A 22,197-nucleotide genomic window follows, 5' to 3' on the forward strand; every position below is an offset into this window, starting at 1 on the left:
TCAAAGTTATTTTAAAATAACTTTGCAAAAATAATGCAAATATTATTTTCTCTCCAACTATTTTGTATAATAAAGATGTGTTTTGATTGCTACATGATATGAATCAATTATGACTAAAAAGTTTGATAAGTTCTTCATATCATTTTTGTTTGAGTAATGCTAAAAATAAAAATGAAATTTAAAAATCTGATACCATACCATGTCTAAAATAGTGTCTGCTGTCATTATGATAGAGTTTTATCTAATCTAGTGAAAAATAGAGAGAGAAGGTGGAGAAAATTTGTATTGGCCCATTTAGCCATTTTCGTAAGAACAAATTCAAAATGTACTGCCATATTGCCCTGAAAAAAATTAGCAACTTAAATTTTATGTTAAACAAAATGGAATATTTATATAATAGGCTTGTGGTTGTAGCAAAATACGAAAAAATAAACAGTAATTCTTAAAATATGTATATAAAATGTATTTATTAGTTTATAGTTATAAAACATTTCAACTTGTTTATTGTTCAATTTAGTAAAATATTGCCTCATTTTTTAATGAGGGAAATGAAACTCTCTTGGCTTACCCTATTTGTGTCCATTAAGATAAGCATAAGTCAGAAATGTTGCAATCAACCCAATTTACCCATAGAAGCAAGTTGCCACTGGTAATTGTGTCCCGGCTGACAGGACTTCACTTATTTATTCTACTTCGGGAAATTTGGGAGACAAAAGCAATTCTTGATAATTTCTTCACTATCCTGGAAAAAAATACATACTTTATTTATTCTCGGTTAATGCCCTTGCCCTATTTTTGAAATTATGAGTTAATTCTACTTCAGAACAAAAAGAAAGCACTCTCTGGAAGAGTCTTAATTATTTCCAAATGCCTCTCTAGCATATAAATGCTAAACTGTGTGACTTTTCCATTTATGGGCTGTGAGAAATAAACAGCTGGGATAAACAGCAGGCATTTCAAGATATTTTATTTATTTCTCAGCAGAAGTTTAAGCATATGTCATAATGATGGCATTTACATCATAATATATGTTGCTTCATACAGCTCTGCAAACCCATCAAAATCTGCACAAATGACTGTAGAATGGTAGAATAAGAAGAGTCTATCAAACACACTTCCATCTGCTTCAATTCCAAAAGTTCAACTTTTATTATAAACTAAGCAACTGAAAATCAAAAGTTCTGAAAACTTAATTGCATCCCTTAAATCCTTAAATCTTGGTTTTAGTTTAACTTTTAGAGTGATCTAATATGCCGTGACATAGGCATTTACATTTTCTGTTCTGTTTTTTCTTTAAAATCCTGTTGCCTTGGCTTTCTGATATTTAATCAATGATATTTATCACTTCATAGAGAAAAGCTATACTGTTTAAGATCAAATTGTCAATATCCTGCTAACTCCACCATGAGACCGTCCTTTAAGAATTTGATTTGGTAAGAAAAAGAAAAAAAATCTTTGAATGATTTTAGTTCTTGTTAGTATATGGAGGACAAGCCTCGGGGAACTGATCAAGTAGTAATATTTTATTAGACCACAGGCAAGAGAGAACTTAGGGTTAAGATGTGATTGTCATCATATTTTGTCAAAGAGGAAGAAGAAATAGAAAACCTGTCCCTTCCAGTTCAGAGAATTACAGGATGGGGCAAACTGATAATGTTTTTGCAGATGTTAGGGTTCTGCCTGACCTGGATACTCCATTCTGCACCAAAATTTTGTAAGGGTTAAAATAAGGTGCTGAGTAGCTATGGCTCCAGAAGCAGAGGGGATTAGCCATTTGGACCTCTAGAATACTGACACACAGGATAGGATGATCTTGAGACATCATGTAGTAATGGAAGATGTGACAGTGAGACAGGAATTCTTTATTATTATTATTATTATTCTGTTAATCACCATACATTACATCATTAGTTTTTGATGCAGTGTTCCAGGATTCATTGTTTGTGTATAACACCCTGTGCTCCATGCAGAACGTGCCCTCTTTAATACCCATCACCGGGCTAGCCCATCCCCCCACCCCCCCCAGTTTGTTTTTCAGAGTCCATCGTCTCTCATGGTTCAAGACAGGAATTCTTAGCAGCGCTTAACCTGCCTTTCCATGAACTGCTTACAGTGTAGAAGAAACCTAGTTTTCACGTGCCCTGAAGCCAGGGTAAGGACAAGCTTCATGTCTGATTGGGAGTGTTCTAAACGTGGTCATTGCATTAGTGTTAAGTGGCTTTGTCAGATTAGGAATTCTGGACGTTTTGCCTGGTTGGAAGCCAAGTTCACAGTAGAACTTTGAGTTAGACATATAACTCTAGAGAGTCAGAGCAGTATCAGATACACACTGATGTGGTATAATCCTAGTGTTGTCAAAAGTAGAGACCATGACTTCCTCTGTCAGTGCATTCATTGGTAGAGGACAAGAGAAGGACAAACAAACTCCAACACAGAAATTTTTTTTTTAAAGATTTATTTATTTATTTGAGAGAGCGAGAATGAGAGAGAGAGAGTACATGAGAGGGGGGAGGGTTAGAGGGAGAAGCAGGCTCCTCGCCAAGCAGGGAGCCTGATGCGGGACTCGATCCCGGGACTCCAGGATCATGACCTGAGCTGAAGGCAGTCGCTCAACCAACTGAGCCACCCAGGTGCCCCTCCAACACAGAAATTAACAGCAGTTTCCAACTTCCTTCAAATTTGCTACTGTGGAACAAAGATGGCCAAGGAGATGAACCTAATACCTTTCTTTGTCTGTCAAGTTCTTAAGATATTTAATGTAGCTGTCTAAAAAAAACATCATTGGAAAGAGAATAAAAACATGGCATATAGACCTCATATGGAGGATCTTAATCAGAGTATCTCTCAGGAAATTCATTAATTTGAATCTGAAAAAAAACCCTACTTTCAATCACCTTTAACTAAAATATAGCATTTCCATAAATTTGTAATGTAAGCAATAAAATGGAGTTGTATTGTTACACTTTTGACTCAACAGTAGAAATCACAGAGATTTTCATTTCACATAACAGTTATTGCAGATTTACCAAATTATCTTTAGAGTCGTCACTATTTCAAAAGGAGAGTAATTATTACACCATCAGCTAACTCCTTCATTAATAAACATTTCATTAATAAACACATCTATTATTATGCCACATTTTAATGATTTCAGAACCATATTTCTGTATAACAATTTTATTCTATAACCTTCTTAGTTTTTATTTCATTTATTTATGAATTGTTATTCTGAAAAGGAATCTGTAAGATTTGCCACACTGACAAGGTGGTCCATGGTGTGAAAAAAAAAAGACAGATAAGAACATCTACTTCTGAGTGAATTTGTAGTGACTGACTGATTGCTATATGATAGATGCTCAAAAATAGAATTTAAACCTAAAATGACAGAGCTTTTATTACTTGGTAACTTAGAGTTATTTTTGTTTGTTTTGTATGAATGTTTACTTTCTCTGCTTTCAACAGGATTGGGGTGTTAAAAAAATATCATTAAGTCAGTTATAACAAACGAAGAACTCATATTTTCTTTTAGATGCAGGGCTAACTTATTTCATTGTGCTTTTACTTTATTGTGCTTCAGAGTTACTGCGTTTTTTTACAAATTGAAGGTTGTGGCAAACCTCTGTTGAGCCAGTCTAGTGGTGCCATCTTTCCAATACCATTTGCTCACCTTGTGTCTCTGTGTCACATTTTGGTAATTCTCACAGTATTTTAAACTTTTTTGTTATTATTCATTTGTTATGGTGGCCTGTGATCAGTGATCATTGATATTACTATTGTAATTGTTTTGGGACACCACAAACTGCACCCATATAAGATGGTGAACTTAACTGATAAATGTTGCATGTGTTCTGACTGCTCCATCAGCTCGTCATTCCCCCATCTCTTTCCCTCTCCTTGGGCCTCCCTATTCCCTGAGACACAACAATATTGAAATTAGGCCAGTTAATAACCCTACAATGGCCTCAAAGTGTTCAAGTGAAAGGAAGAGTCGCACATCTCTCACTTTAAATCAGAAGCTAGAAATGATTAAGCTTAGCGAGAAAGGCACGCTAAAAGATGAGATAGGCTGAAAACTAGGTTTCTTGCGCCAGCCAGTCAAGCTGTGAATGTAAAGGGAAAAAAGGTTCTTGAAAGAAATTAAAAGTGCTACTCCATTGAGCATATGAATGATAGGAAAGCAAAACAGCCTTACTGATAATATGGAGAAAGTTTTTGTGGTCTGGATAGAAAGAAGATCAAACCAGTCACAATATTCCTTTGAGCTAAAGCCTAATCCAGAGCAAAGTCCAAATTCTCTTCAATTTTATGAAGGCTGAGAGAGGTTAGGAAGCTGCAGAAGAAAAGTCTGAAGCCGGTAGAGGTGGGTTCATGAGGTCTAAGCAGAGAAGGCAGCTCCATAATGTGAAAGTGCAAGGTGAAGCCCAAATGCTGATGCATAAGGTACAACAAATTATCCAGAAGATCCAGCTAAAAGAATTAATGAAGCTGGCTACACTAAACAATAGATCTTCAATGTAGACAAAACAACCTTCTTTTGGAAGAAGACGCCATCTAGGACTTTCATAGCTAGAAAGGAGTGGCAAATGCCTGACTTCAAAGTATCAAAGGACAGGCTGACTCTCTTGTGAGGGGCTACGGCAGCTGGTGACTTTAATTTGAAGCTGATCCTCACTGACCATTCTGAAAATCCCAGGAACTTTAAGAATCATGCTAAATCTACTCTCTGCCTATCTATCTGTAAATAGAACAATCCGACAGCACATTTGTTTACAACACAGTTTACTAAATATTTTAACCTCAGTGTTGAGAACTACTTCTCAAAAAAAAAAAAAAGAGAGAGAGAGAGAGAGAAAAGATTCCTCTCAAAATATTACTGCTCGTTAACGGTACACCTGAGCACCCAAGAGCTCTGATGGAGATGTATAAGATTAATGTTGTTTTGGGCGCCTGGGTGGCTCAGTTGGTTAAGCGACTGTCTTTGGCTCAGGTCATGATCCTGGAGTCCCGGGATCAAGTCCCGCATCGGGCTCCCTGCTCAGCGGGGAGTCTGCTTCTCCTTCTCACCCTCCCCCCTCTCATGCTCTCTTTCTCTATCTCATTCTCTCTCAAATAAATAAATAAAATCTTTAAAAAAAAATAATGTTATTTTTATGCCCGCTTACATAACATCCATTCTGCAACTCATGGGTCAAGGAGTAATTTTGACTTTCAAGTCTTAAGAAATATATTTTGTAAGACACTAACTGCTATAGATGATGATTCCTCTGATGGATCTGGGCAAAGCAAATTGAAAACCGTCTGCAAAGTATTTGCCATTCTAGATGCCGTTAAGAACATACATGACTCATGGGAAGAGGTCAAAACATCAACATTAACAAGTGTTTGGAAGAAGCTGAGTCCAACCTTCATGGATAGCTTTGAGGAGACAAAGCCTTCAGTAGATGGAGTAAGTGCAGATGTAGTAGAAATAGCAAGAGAACTAGAAGTGGAGCCTGAAAATGCTACTGATGGCTAAAATCACGTGATAAAACTTTAATGGGTGAGGAGTTGCTTCTTTTGGATTAACAAAGAAAGTGTTTTCTTGAGATGGAATCTACTGGTGAAGATGTTGTGAACATTGTTGAAATGACAGCAAAGAATTTAGAATATTACATAAACTTAACTAATAAAGCAGTGGCAGGATTTGAAAGGATAAACTCCAATTCTGAAAAAGATTCTACTGTGAGCAAAATGCTGTCAAACAACAACATTGCATGCTAGAGAGAAATCATTTGTGAAAGGAAGCGTTAATTGATGGAGCAAACTTGAAAAACTGTTGTTTTAAGATTTATTTATTTATTTATTTATTTGTATTTATTTTAGAGAGAGCGAATGCAAGTGGAGGGAGGGACAGAGAGAGAGGGGGAGAGAGTGAATCTCAAGCAGACTCCCCCACTGAGCATGAGCCCAACACAGGCCTTGATCCCAGGACCCTGAGATCAAGACCTGAGCTGAAATCAAGAGTTGGATGCTTAACTGACTAAGCCACCCAGGCACCCCCAAAACTGTTTTATTTTAAGAAATTACCACAGCCACCCCAACCTTCATCCACCACCACCCTGATCAGTCAGCAGCCATCAGCATCAAGACAAAACTGGACTTGCTGAAAGTTCAGATGATGATTAGCATTTTTTAGCAATAAAAATATCTTTTTAATTAAGGGATGTATATTGTTTCTTTAGACATCATGCTATTACACACTAAATAGGCACAGTATAGTATAAACATAATTTTTATCTGTACTGGGGAAACACAAAATTCATTTTATTTACTTTATTGCGATTTCACTTTATGGCAGTGTTCTGAAACAGAATTCACAATATCTCCAAGGTATGGCTGTATGGATCCAAATGGCATTGCAAGAGTCAACTACATAGCAATCCAGGCAAGTTTCTCTCAAAATTTTAATGAGCTAAATGATTTAAAAGCCATGTTAACATTATTTCCATGAATTTCCATTACAATGTTTATATGGACTAAACAGTTCTCTTCATCCACAAAATGACCACAAAGAATGGATTGCAATGCTATATTATCCAGGTGATCCTGGTGCAGAGGAGGGTTTGAAGCTTGCATATCTTTAATGATGCATAATGCTACAATATTTTTTTTAGGTAAACTTACCTGCCCGACACTTAAAGAAATTACCTTGGTAGGGCATATTTTTAGTAATTTGTTATTAATATCTAAGTGTTCACTGTACACTAAAACTAAGCCTCTCAACAGTGATGTGCATTAGAATCCATTGTTAAAATGTGGATTCTGGGGCGCCTGGGTGGCTCAGTCGTTAAGTGTCTGCCTTCGGCTCAGGTCATGATCCCAGGGTCCTGGGATCGAGCCCCGCATCGGGCTCCCTGCTCCGCGGGAAGCCTGCTTCTCCCTCTCCCACTCCTCCTGCTTGTGTTCCCTCTCTCGCTGTCTCTCTATCTGTCAGATAAATAAATAAAATCTTAAAAAAAATAAAAATAAAAATAAAAAAAATAAAATGCGGATTCTGATTAAACATGTCTGAGTTGGAAACTGAGATTCTACATTTTTAATAAGATACCAGGTGATGCTAAGACTGTTTTGAGAACCACAGTTTAAGTTGCAAGACATAAAACATTATACTAACAACTGAAATGCTACTGAATTTGATAAAACCTGTTGTTTAATTTCAGAAAATTCATAAGCTAGAAGGAAATAGGACATAATCAGTCATGCTAATTTCAGAAACAAAAGAGTCACCAATATGTTAAATACAAAACGATTTCAATGATGAGGAATGCAATACAAGGGCTGCTGGAATTAATTAAATCTCTTCCCAACTCAAGAACATGATGTGCTTTTTTGAATCTTAAAATATATGTTTAAATAATTTATCTTTATCTGTTTTTAAAAATATTTGTTTAAACACATAACAACAACAACAAACGCATTCCTCTTATGGGAGATGATGGGAGCTGGTGGTAGTTTCATTCATATATAAGAGGGTTCTGTAATCAATGGTCAGTGGGCCACATCCAGACAACCATGTTTTTTGTAAGACTGCAAACTTATAGTGGTTTTCACATTTTTATAATGGTTGAAAACAAATTTTTCTGATTCATTAAAATTATATGAAATCCAAAATTAGGCGTTTATAAATGTTTCATTGGCACACAGCCACACCCATTTGTGTAGGCACTGACGACCAATGTCTTCATGCTCCCACAGCAGAGATGAACAGTGGCACCAGATACAACAAAGCATAAAATTTGTATTATCTATAAATTTCGTAAAAGTATGAAAATCAACCAGTGAATCAATCTGTGTCTGCATTATTATTTTTTTTCTAGTGTAATTGTCATGAAAATGTGCATCTTCCGTTTTTAAAAGAAGGCACTTTTGAGTTAGGGAAAGACCACAGGACTTGTAGCCTGGAGTCATATTTTTAAAGTCCTGAAGAAGCGTCCAATTTCTCTAGCCCAGCAGCCCTATTAAATAAGAAGTTCACATCACAGGCTGCTGTGGTCTTTTCCCGGCCCAACATATGTTTACATATTAAGTTTTTATTTGTTTCTTTGTTTTAATCTATTAACTCTGTGATGTTTTCCCAAAGAAAAAGGATATTGTTATTATTTAAATGGTTTTGCACATGACTTTTCTTTCTACCAACCTTGAATTTCTCCCCTTTGAAAGTGGTTTATTATTCTGTCTTTATAAGCTTGTTTCTCTTGCATATTTTGGGAGTTTCAAATAGGTTATTTCTGTAGTCATCTGATCAAAGCTAATGAAGTTTTATTGCTCTAATAAAATAACACAACACAAACACCAAATTTTAATAAAAACCCCATCTATATCCAGACATAAACTGCAGTGTGTAGCTGAGTTATAATTTTTCCCTAAAATATATGCTAAGATTCATGAAGGAAACCTAAATATATGAAACATTCAAAAAGCCACATTAAAGATAGACTTACTTATGCTTAAGGACACTCTTTCTCTAGGAAAGGTAATAAATGAAAATGTTTAGCAGTTTTGCAAACTGTGTTTGACATTTAATATAAAGAAAACAAAACAACTTCAATTCAAAGAATGGTAAAAAGGATCCACGTTTTATTACTCGAAAATTTGTTATAGAGAAAATATTCTATATTGAATTAAATAAATAATTCTCCAATAATTCCTAATCTTTTGGAAAGTGTTGTATACTCTTTCTTTGACTGTAATTCCCAGCACTTCCTGGCTGTAGATTTAGCCTGAAAATTTTATCCTGTTTTTTTTTTTAAGATTTTATTTATTTATTTGACAGAGAGAGAGAGAGAGGCATCACAAGTAGGCAGAACAACAGACAGAGAGAAAGGGAGAGCAGGCTCCCTGTTGAGCTGAGAGCCCGATGTGGCACTTGATCCCAGGACCTTGGGATCATGACCTGAGCCGAAGGCAGACGCTTAACCAACCGAGGCACCCAGGCACCCCAGATTTTATCTTTTTAAGCCTCAGTTTCCATATATAAATCAGTTAATTCTCAAAATATTTCTTGTGTATTCATTAAAATTATGAAATGTAGTTAATATTATATCATCAACACTAAGTGTTTGATAAACATGAGTGATTATCATCAGTTGTGTGGTCACATACTTCCCAGAGAACTTTCAGATTTAGGAGATAACATTTTCTCATGTATATTTTTAATAAAATTTGGCAATTATTATGCTTGATATTATTTCATATTTTATAACATGTCCCCAAGCAAACAGAAATAAGCTACTCTATGAAGGAATAATCTTACAAACTTTCTATTTTTGTAACCGCTTTATTAAGATATAACTGTATACCAAAAAAAGCACATGTTTAATATATATGACTTGATAAATTTGGACATATGTATATATTCATAATGCAATTACCACAATCAAAGCAATACACATATCCAACACCTCTCAGAGTCTCCCTTTGTATTAATTTTATTTAATTAATTTTGTGGTATGTAGGATAAGAACACAACATGAGATCCACCCTCTTAATATTTTAAGTGAACAAGATCATATTGTTAAGAGTAGGCACTGTGTTGTACAACAGATCTCTGGAACTTATTCATTTTGCATGACTGAAACTTGAAACCCATGGGGCAGCAACTCCAATCCATTCTCAGGGCCAGGTCTGCACTCAAATAACCATATATGTATTTTCATTTATTCCGTTAAAATGCATATACTCCATAAGCAAGTACTTTACCAAGCAACAGATGCCTTTCTCAGGGTCTATTCATGCCTTTATTTGTTTAACAAAAATTTGCAGAGCTATTAATATTACGGTCCCTTTTGTAAAAGCTGGTCGTGTAGCAGTAATAAAGCAAAAATTTCTCGCTTTCATGGAACTTGTATTCTAGTGGGGGGAATTAAGTAAAATGAACTGTAAGTAAATAACTGAGATAATTTCACACAGTTATATGTACTATGAACTCCATAAAATAGAGAAAGGAGCATGTACCTGGACTGATGTGAACAAGTTCTTTGGTATGTAAGACAACCAGTTACACACGTGAGTTTGGAGGACAGGAGACATGCCTGGCTCATAGATATCAACAGGAGTATCATTAACACATAAATGAATTCCAAAACCATTGGACTAGATGAGATCACCGAGAGAGGAGAGAATCAATTATATCAACTTTGCAAATGTTGAAGAGCAGGAACAGAAAAGGAGTCTCGGCGGGGCATACCTGTGAGTTAGGAGAAAGATCATCAGTGAGATTTCTAGGCGGGGTCACTGTGTTACTGTTTCTGAGAAGTGGAAAAAGACTAAGATGGTATAGCAGTTTGGGGGATTTTGTAATGGGTGGTTACAGCGGAGAGGTGGGGCCAGAATCTGTTTTAAGAAGAGAATTAGAAATGAGAATATGTGAAAGCAAACCTAAAGAACTGTCAAGAAGTTTTACTGTGAAATAGACAAAGAAATGGGCATTAGCTGTGAAGAAAAGTAGCTGAATGGAGGATATCTCATGTTATGAAAAAAATACCATCTGCATATGTTAATGAAGTTATTGATTAGCAACGTAGGGATTGATGAACCAATAAAAAGGGATACTTTCAGTTGCAAAGTCTTTAAGAAACTATGAAGTATGGGGTTCTGAATAGTGTTGAGAAACTGACCTTTGTTATGCTGTAGAAGACAGAAAATGAGTATGAGTTGACAATATGTAGATGGATAAATATATTTGTTCATCGAAATAATTCTATTTTTTATCATTATTTTTAAAATTTTTCAGGTCTGTGAGGTAAAAAAGGGGAGAACAAACAGGAAGGTGTATTAAAGGTACATGGAAGTATCACTTTGGATGGAAGATACCAGAAAAATGAGAAAGCATTTTTAGGACATTTGGAAATATGCATTTGAAATTTTTTATCATGAATTTAATGCTAACCCAGTCTGCACAGTTGTTTGCTTCTCCAGTAAGATTCAGGTAGTTAGAAACAGGTGGCTATGTATGTTTAATGAGGCATTACATTTTCCCAAGAAGTAGAATAAAGGAAGAGAGGAACGCAAAGTAGTTGTGTTTTATCAAAAAGCCCTTAAGAAAATAGAAACTGTAAGAGATATTTCTATCAAAGACCACACTAGTGTTAGAAGGCTAAATGACAAAAAAAGTAAACTATAATGTAATCCAGTGTATAATAATTACAGGAAGCAATTATTGCCCCTAAGACTGGTAGGAGACAAAAGAAAAGTGATGGGTTCAGGATTGTGACTCCTCGAGAGGGTTTCCCACAAGGCTGGTGCTAGAAGCAGCGAGAGTCCCCACTAGGACATGAACCATTATGTACCATTGTGGGGCCTGCCTGGGGCTCAGTCTGGAAACTTCTTCTCCCCTTCTCCTGCTTTCCATTCTCCCACCAGTGCTCTCCATTAGTAGAACATAACTGGCAAATAGTCCAGCAAGGAGTCTTGGGACATGGAGCTGGTGAACTCCCAGCCTCACTATCACATAACAAAAAATATATAAAGGTTTTAATTGATATTTTCTATTATTTCTCTTGTGCTTAAACAGTAGTTAACTGCTGACTCTACAATTTCTGGTATTTCTGCTTCCTTATCTTGCATACCTGCTGATATAATCCTTTCCAGTTTGGGTGGTCCCACGGCTTCTTATTTATTATGCCATATAAATACTATGTCTCACTTGCCAGGTGATTTTCTTTTCTTCCATAGTGGGTGACTCATGCCAGGTCCTGGGCCCCTTCCGCCTGATCATTGTATGTCACCATGAGTAAATGGCAAGCCTTAAAGATATAAAGCAGTATTCGATAACTTCAACAGTTAGATCCTCTAAATTATTGCCCAGGAATAAGGTGTGCTGTCACTTGAAAAACACACTCTGTCTTCTAGAATTATATTAAAATTAGTGAATTATCTTTTTTTTCTTTCTAGAAAACATTAATTTAGTTCTAAGATGCAGATCATTCCAAACCACAGGAGGTTTCTCATATTGTCATCAGCAAAATTGAAATTTGAGTGAATGATACACTTTGGCATATTAAAAGTAGAAATGTTTTGGAACAAGTAGGCTGAAAACAAAATGTTTTGATGGGAATGACATTCTTCCAGAACAAAGATAGTAACTTGATTGTTATTCAGGCTCTCCCCTGGTCGAGGCCATATGGGCACTCACATGTGGACCCATGAGGTGGCATTGTCTTGGTAAAATCACCTCCAACTACAACTATTTCCTCAATCCAAAACTGTAGTTGAGAAAATTGATACCATTGGGGCCCAGAGTTGAGCGGATTCAGAGTGTGTACTTATGTTATCTAGAGAGAACAATTTATAAATTTACAAAAGAACAAATCAGTTTGCAATAAAAAGAAGTGTCCAGCACAGTCAGCAGATCAGTGACGGTCATAATTAGTGGTTGGTGAATGAGCAGTCAGAATATTGAGGGTAACTTCAAGCAAATGCATGATGACATCAAGATATTATGACATTTGTTATTTAGTACAAGATAAGCAGCATACCTGTCAGGGGGACTAAAGCTACACCATCTACTTTGGGTGGTGCCAGGGCAAATCCTGCCCATACCCACCTCCCACTTTTCTCATATTCATTTGAATCTCTCTCTGGCTATTCAATACCATCCTACATGTTTGAACCATAAACTCCTTTTAATGTGATTTTAACTTCTTTCTCCTCTGACAAAGTCTCTTCTGCCCTGCCTCACCTTCTTCTCCAGGATTACTCATATTTACATTTCCAGTTATTCCCATGGAATTCTCTCCATTTCTATCCCCAAAGCAATGATTGGATTAGCCACTGATATGGTCACTTGGCAATTTGTACATAGACCCATCATTGAATGAATCACGTGACTTCAAGCTAACTTTTAATATCTCCCAATAAACATGGCAACTTTTGGAAGTACTGCACATATTTATAAATTTCAAGTGCATTTAAATTATTTTGCCCTATCAACTTTGATGCATTGTTTTCACTTTCAAATAGCACTCATTTTTTTTTCTTCTTTTAAAGTTGTTATGATTACTTTATGGGCTACTTCCAAAATAATTTTCAATTATTCTAAACTACACCTAAGAGTTTTCTACCTCCAAATACCTAGCTATTATTAATGTACTATTCACAGCCCATTTTTTAAACATCTGTTTAATACTGAACTTTAAATCTGTAGATCTAATGCTTTATTCAGATATGTCACTAATATTTTGTTTGAGTATCACTCATTTGAGAACTGTAAAAAAAATTAATGCCTATACTTTCCTGAACCTCTATCATAGACATTTTACATATTCAACACAATCATTTGCCATAAAAATATAAACCTCCAATAATTTTCTACTCAATAGGAAGAGTTTTAGCAAAGTTCCCTTTGGGTTTTTAAAATTCTTTTCAATTCTTCTCTTTTTTATGTTTTAAAATCTCAGGAGATTAAATCCATTAAATGAAGTTAATCTTCAATTAGCAAGAAGAACATATGTATGCTCTTCATTAAAATCCCCAGGTATCATGAGTAGCAGTTCATTTCGGGTTTTCAGATAATTAAAGCCTCATACACATTTTCTGATATTCCATCTGGCATTACAGCATATTCAACTATAGACCACTCAAGTTACCAGATAGCTGAAAAGCTTAATATCAAACATTAATACTAGGAACACCTCTACTTTGATGTTGTATAGATAAGCGAATTACTATAACCTCAAATATCCACAAACCTAAATAAATAAATGAGTGAATGAATGAATGAATAAATAGATAGATAGATAGATGATAGATAGATAGATAGATAGATAGATAGATAGATAGATAAATAAATAAATAAATATGGTGGATCTTATCTTTAAATATATATGTCATGAAAGTGATCTTATGACACTTTTCACTGAGTAGAGTCTAATATATAATTGGTGCCCAATTGGTATTTATGAAATATTATCCTTAAACATTCTGAAATTTAAGGCAATTGTGTCATTTAAACTTTTTCTAATCTGTATCATTAAACATATTATAAAATGTCTTTTACATATAAAATTGTATTTTATAATTACAAATATTTCAGGAAATAGGAGTCTTGATTTTTAAGCTGAGTTAGAGTTTTCCTTGATAAAGAGATTAGTTTCACATACTACATATTTGTTATATATCTAACATGAACACCTCTGAAAAAAATCACCTGATGCAGGGGCGCCTAGGTGGGTCAATCAGTTAAGCATCCGACTCTTGATTTCAGCGCAGGTCATGAGGTCATGATCTCAGGGTCATGGGATAAAGCCCCACATTGGACTTCACGCTCAGCAGAGAGTCTGCTTGAGATTCTCTCTCCCTCTCCCTCTGTCCATCCCCTCCCCCGGCTCACTCTATTTCTTTAAATAAAGAAAATCTTTTTTTCAATAAAAGTCATCTAATGTTGAATAATCTTCCATCTAATGTTAACTACTATCATCTGATGAGTCATCAGAAACCCATGGCTAAAGCATAGAAGATGAAGAACTTAATTGTAATGGCTGTCCAGCTAAAGCTTCAAGGAAAAAAGGGCAAACTTTTAATTAATGTATGCTAATCTTTTTAAAAAAAATGTATTTATCAACTTGAGAGAGAGAGAGCAGGGAAGAGGGCAGAGGGGGAGAGAGAATCTCAAGCAGACTCCCTGCTGAGCACAGAGCTGATGCAGGGTTCAATCCCATGACCCTAAGATCATGACCTGAGCCGAAATCAAGATTCCATCGCTTAACTGACTGAGCCACCAGATGTCCCTTAATGTATGCTAATCTTGAGACAAGGGTCATTTTGCTAGATATGTTTACATAAGTCAGCTGCATTCACCTCAAAGATCCAGGGGTTCATCTAACGCTTGTTTGTGTACCATGCTCTTCAGGTTTCTCCAGCCTATATGCTACTACTTGTCAGGGATGTGGGTGTCAGTCCGGACTCTTGACACTTTCTCCTCCATCACTCTAGTTGGTGAATATGGATTTACCAGCAAAAATTGAGAAGATTAAGAGTCACAGAGGGAAAGAGCTCATTAGTGACATGAGATCTAATACGTCAAATGTAATTATATAAACCAAACTTTCTGCTTGTATGGAAGTCAGTACAGTTGCTGTAGCTACTAAAATGGGTTGTGGTATTGTTATTGTTTGGGAAATTAGTGTTTTGAAATAAGGAGAAACAAAGGATTAATACTGCTTCCAAGTAAAGTCAGATTTGGCATTGACTGCTGTCATGAAGATGATTCATACTTTGTGATCCAAAGTAACAGCTCCCATAAATACCATGAGTGTCAGTCATATTGAATGCAAACGATGTTTAGTTATGTAAAAGTGGCTAGATGGTGTGTAAATACAGGGATATGTGAAATGAGATGATGAAATAAATAGAGAACAAGTTTTTCTACCAGAGTGAACAGGCAAATACTGGATAACACAGGTAAAGTCCAAGCATAGTATCATGGGGTTTATGCAACTGTTACATGAAATTGTCGCATTAGTCAAGGCAGTCTGATCAATTGTTGCAGGGAGAAATCATAGAATGTAAAATGCAGACTGGGAAGGTGAACTGATCTTCAGACTCTGTTGCAGACAGAAACATCAAGAGAGGAGGGATGATTCTGTTTTCAAGAATATATGTAAGAGATTTAGGGTGATTTTTTAAAAATAAATTTTACTTAAAGTAGCAAACAAAATACTACTTCTCTTAGCATCAAGCCATTCTTAACTCACAGACTTAACATATGAATATTTTTCCTTACTATTGATAATGTATTTTGGTATTAAATTTTTATTCAAAAAGTTGAGAGTACTTATTTTATTGAGGATATTACAGAAGAATGTTCAATTTAAACTATCATTAAAATAAGTGACTGCATGTAATAAGATTTATATTTAATATAAAATAAAATATGTGTTTAAATTTTTTATTGGGAAAGGAGAACTTCACGGAATAAGAGGAGCTCTGAGTTTTTATTTTTATAAAGGGAACTTAAAAATTCCAAGTAATGAATTTACAGAAACAAATGATAACAGAGGGAAGATCATGACACTATTTAAAATAATTTTTATTTTATAACAAAAATAGAGATGAATATTGTTTCCCTTGAATAGAGGATATCAATCTCATTACTAAATTATATTATTTTTGCCATTTGAAAGCTATATCTGTATTAGCATACTAATGATATTTATCATTCACTGAATACTTCCAATGTAAACATTAACTTAAAATAATTATATTTTTCTGTTAACTATATATATATATTCTGTTTCATTATAATTTCACAATCTGTCAAGAAATGTGTCCTTATCTTCCCTTTTCAGATGAAGGCATAAAGGCTTTGAGCCTTTAAGCTGGCAATGAACTGAATAAGGATTTAAACAAAGTTCTTTTTTACACGAAGAAATGTGTTCATAACTACCATTTATATGCAAAGTAGAATAGGAAGATGTAGTGTGTGTGTGTGTGTGTGTGTGTGTGTGTGTTTTCTACTGTACTCCTGGGATTCTTGATCAGCATGCATTCCCCAGGAATACATCACTTACTAAGTTTTGCTCCCTGGAATGAATCAGGCTATGCCTAGCATGCTATAATCCATTTTATCAGCTTCACGTAGACAGGTCTAGTGTATAATTCTTGTTCTTCCTACTTTCCCGTATGTCTTTTGAACCACAAGGTCCCCAGCAGTGGAATTTACTTTTCTCTTCTGCTGCAAACCCTTAGGGTTGTTGAAAAATTGGTTCTTTTCCTGTTGCCTGATTGAAAGGGGTATGAATTCAGATCATTTCCTAGTTTAAATTGGCTTTTCATTTATGGAGTCCTTCCTCACATATCTGTCCTGACTGATGGCTGCGATTTTTCACTGCTAAGTGCTTTGGCTTTCTTCAGAGGAAAAGCACTATCTAAGTGCAAAATGTTACAATTAATATTAAAATGAGATTCCACTGAGTTTAAAAAGACGATTTAAAAGAAGCACAAGGAATTGCAGAAGAAAAGCAGCATGTAGCTCTTTGTATTTTATAGATATGCCTTTTTCACAAAGTGGACATGGTTTTTAATATATGTAATTTTTAAAAGAGAAACATTAAAAACTACATATGTAAATAGATATAATGTGAAGAATTCTGAAGTATGTAAAAGGAACACTGCACTTAAGATATTTTTCACTTTACACACAGTTTATATTTAAACTGACATAGAAATTTCACTTTGTTCTCTTTGATAGCGTTTATTACTGATCATACACATACTTGACTTTAACTTTTGCATGAACAGTTTTGGATAGTAAGAAGCATCTCATTGTTTCTTAAATGCAGTAATGATATAGAAGGAGGCGCTGAGAAAAATACCAACATATCAGCAACTGTTTCACAATGCTCTAAAAACAGTGCAAACGGTGCTCATATAATTGAGTTCTGTCTTTGTTCAATCTGAAAATAAAATCCAACTTGATAAATACAAAAGAAATGTCGAATAATTCAATGTTTATATAATGAAATTATTTTTTATTCAAATTTACATATGTAGATTTTTTTAATTTGGTCAACTTGTACAATAATAATATGGTTCTTTAGAAGAAGACATGAATAAATCACGACCACTACAATATGTTTTCCTAAAGAAATTACTGTTCATGATTTTATGATATAAATATTAGTAAAATGTATCGTACTTTAAAGTCTAAGGTAAATACAGTTTCAATATGCATCTTTATTCACTATCTACTTATGTATCTGTGTGTAAATAAATGTTGCCACTCCATTTAGCATTTCTTCAAACAACATAGATCTCTAACCACTGAATTACATGACCATAATATCTGACAAACAATTATAATTTTTATAGACAAAATGTTGCATAAAACTACGGGTACTATTACATGACATTTTAGCATGGCATTTTATTTTATTTTTTAGCATGACATTTTAAATTTTAATCTAATCCAATCATGTTCATAAGTACTATATTAAACATTTAAAAAAGAGACCTTTAATAAAATCCCATCCACTGGGCTGATCTAATTCATGAATAGATTTCATTTATTCAAGAATATTTTACTACTTTGATGTAGTATCAATCTCATTGTTAAAAAAAAAACACCAAAGCACAATAGTTCTGAAATGCATTTATGAACGCAAGAGAAGAATTTGGTACTGAATCTATTTCTTCTTTCTGGATTGAATATTTACAAATTTGTGGAGATGGTTGTCCAGAAACAGATTTTTGATGGGCAAATTCAACTTAAAATATGGTTAAAACGTTTAACAAGCCACGAAAACCACTTACCAGATGTCATGGTACTTCCCCTAAATGTTGTTAGGAGAAATAAATACTGCTAAGGGAAAGAAAAAGAGATTTTGATAGTTGTAAGTGCTAAAAAGTAAGAATAATTACAAAGCATAATCTTCAGTATTTTTGTTGAGCTGGTTTTTAATAAGCAAACACAACTGTTTGTTTTACTTTATTGATCCCTTCAGCTCTCAATGTTGCATGACTAGTTGAGCATCAGAATAGCTCTACTGCTGTTCCCCACCTATGTTTAGGGAGAGAAGAGAGAAATGTAGCTCACGTTACAATGAGATGAGTAGTTTTTCTTTACTTTTATCTGTTTACTGTTTAGCTGCAGAAACATATTTCTAAGAGTACATCTTCCCAGTATCAGTGAAGGTTGTTCATCTACAGGTAAAAAAGGTGAAGACTTAGATATATATGTTAATTACATGAATTCAGAATAAAACGGCTTCGTACATTCTATTTTCCGACAAAGTTTCTGGTAATGAATTGTATTGTTTTAAAGATAAATACATATTTATTTTGTAATTCTGATTTTTTAGTGTTGTTCTTATTTTGATAGTATTCCAGACATGTGTACACATACAAATCCATAGAAGAAGATTTAACAAAAATTACACTTTGGGAGGCTTTTTTTGTTTTGCTTTCTGTGATATATAATCTTTCAAATATGCAGTGAATATTTAAGATTTAGTTACAAAAAAGAAGAGTTAAACAACCATCTCCCCTTCTCAGCATGATGTATTCATTACTTTTGCACCCATGTTTTAATATCCAAATTTATTTTAAGCTTATCATTTATCGTTCAAGTCAACTTCAAAACTCAGTTTGCTTAAACAGGATGTAGAAAAACTTTTGACATCTGTATAAACTATTAAAATGTTGTTATGTTGGGTATGTGTGTATTCATCCTCATCTATTTACTCACTAATTGGTACACAAAACTTTTGTTCCAGTAATGTTATCCATGGTAAAGGCAGGGGAATCGAGAACCAGAACACGTTTACATATTGTAGCTCATAAACATTAGTTACAGTGAATGGATGGAGACTTCATGTCATAAAAATTCTAATGTTTTTCTCTTGTAAATTTGCCAGATGTTGAGTCATATAGTTTGGAAGGTTTTAAACTAATTATTCAAATCATTTCTCTGTCAATATATTCTTTGGTGTGATATAAACTTGTACTTGATAAATACAAATGGCTAACTACCTCATTCTGAATATAAACTTAAGACCCTTGATTAAACATGTAGAAGGAAAAATAAAGCAATGTGTCCTTCAGAGAATTTACTTTGGCAGTATTCTTGAAGCATGTGTAATATTTATCAACTTGGTAAGTAAAAACCATTTATAATAGACACCAAAATCTCTTAAACTCACCTCTGTGTGTCACAGTGTAATCAGTTATGAAATTGAGGCCAGGAAAATAAGAGAACTATTTGTGTCACATTTATTTTTTTATTTTTTTTAAAGAATTTTATTTTATTTTATTTATTTGAGAGAGAGAGAATGAGAGAGAGCACATGAGAGGGGGGAGGGTCAGAGGGAGAAGCAGACTCCCCGCCGAGCAGGGAGCCTGATGCGGGACTCGATCCAGGGACTCCAGGATCATGACCTGAGCCGAAGGCAGTCACTTAACCAACTGAGCCACCCAGGCGCCCCTTTGTGTCACATTTAAATAGCAGTGCTAATTTGACTGAGAAATCTTTAGATAATATTATAGTCATTGACATTAATTTCAGATTACATTTCACATTAAGTATAAAAAGTTAAATTGTTATGAAATTGTTAAAAGAGAAAACACCTTAATACATTTTTAAGAGAAAATTTTTAATCATTTTTATTTATGGCATATAAAAAGTACTCAGGTGAAGATTTTTTTAAAAACTCATCTCCTATACATATTTTTGTTATGTTGAACTTCTTTCATATTGTTTTAACATATATGTGAAATTGTTACGCAAATTAAAATGAATCCATAGTTATCCTTTGTCACATATCAATTCACTTAAAACTGTGTATCTCACTGTTTCTCTCCTCTTACATATAAGTAAAAGAGAGAGGTAACTAACCTGACTTTACCTGATTCATTCATTTTCTTAAGTGAATCAAGTATTGGAAAATTCTTCAGTGAATGAGAAATGCAACAGATGTCAAACTTGGCATACGAAAGATGTACTATCATATCAAATATGGGTGATTGTAAATAAATGCTAAAGTTACTAATCCTTGAAAAGCAGTTGGCAGAGCAATCACTGACTCGATCTACATTAATATAACTTTAGAGATGTCCTACTAAACATATTTCAAATACACTTCTAGATGAGATCATACTTTTAATGAGCATTTAAAAAATTAAGTTTAGGTTGAAAACAATCATCCTCATCTAGTGTATAGGGAATTATATGTGGGTACAAAAAGATTCTGGCAAATATTAAAATTTGCACCACATTTTGAGACTACAGTTGTAAATATGGAAGAGTGAAATATTATATTTTAATACAAGATAAGTAAAGGCCACTTCCTTTGCAGAAAGGATGTTACTAAGACATCATTTGTTACTATAAATATAAATATATTATAGCAATATGTCTTCCATTACCTAAAGTAAAGAGTTTGCCTTAATTAATACCTCAAGTCTTATGACTAAAACATCAAACACTACATATGCTAAATTTTCACACCACATACAGCAAACACACATGGACTGCTTGAAAATTTTAGCTACAGATGCTGCTGTGGTCATTAGGGCTTATTGGAAATCTCTTGAAAAAGAACTGTTTAATCTCTTCTGTGCAAATGTTCAGTTAGCATACATAGTTGATGGTATTTAAATAAAACATATTAGAAGAAAAAATATATTAAATGTGTGATCTGGCATTAATATACTTTGAAATCCCACAATGTTAAATGGTTATTTTAACCATTTTTTTAAAGATTTTATTTATTTATTTGAGACAGAGAGAATGAGAGAGACAGCACATGAGAGGGGGGAGGGTCAGAGGGAGAAGCAGGCTCCCTGCTGAGCAGGGAGCCCAATGCGGGACTCCATCCAGGGACTCCAGGATCATGACCTGAGCCAAAGGCAGTCGCTTAACCAACTGAGCCACCCAGGCGCCCAAATGGTTATTTTAAAAGAATGACTTCTACATAAAGTAGAATTGGTGTAAAATATAGATTATTTTATTATTATAATAAGCAATTTGCAGTTTGGGGATTACTTTTATGTTTACCTTACTATTTACATTATAGTCGTGAGATGAGAGATGAGAGAATTAGAGATGGCAGATTCTGAGGGCATTCTTACTGGGTAATAGTTTACCTATTTCACCCAAATGCCCTAAAGATGAACAATTGAAAAAAAATTAGGAAGGTGAGCAGAGATGGGAATCTTATCAACCATTTATAAAAAATTTTCCATAAAACTTACAGGCTTCATCAAGTCAGGGATAATGTTGGGAGACTAGACAGATAATTACTGTGCAAGGATTCTTTACTCTATGGACTTTCAATATTTATTGAGATTCCAGAAGGGGACAGAATTAATCTAAAAGAAAAATCACCATAGTAAAATTAAATTCTATATATTTATAGATTATATTTGTAATATTTTTTTTCCTTTTTTCTGTCTCTCTTTCATCTTTCTCCTGATTTTTATCTTTGCTTATTTATAATATCACCATTATCTGTTTTCAGCATCTGCAGATTTGGAAAAGATCATTTTTTTCTCTATCTCTTTATGTTTGAAGCAAAATTTTATATTACAATTAAAATATTTTCAAAGTCTTAAAAAAGATGTCAAGGCTTGAATAATAGCTAATATCAAACCAACAATGTAGTTTCAGCAATGACACTATTGGGCATTCCATATGTGTCCAAATCAGTAGTTCAATGATCTTAG

This window comes from Mirounga angustirostris, unplaced genomic scaffold, assembly GCF_029215605.1.
Source record: "Mirounga angustirostris isolate CCGP_5_RB_7025 unplaced genomic scaffold, mMirAng1.0.hap1 SCAF_7, whole genome shotgun sequence".
In the NCBI taxonomy this organism is placed as follows: Eukaryota; Metazoa; Chordata; class Mammalia; order Carnivora; family Phocidae; genus Mirounga; species Mirounga angustirostris.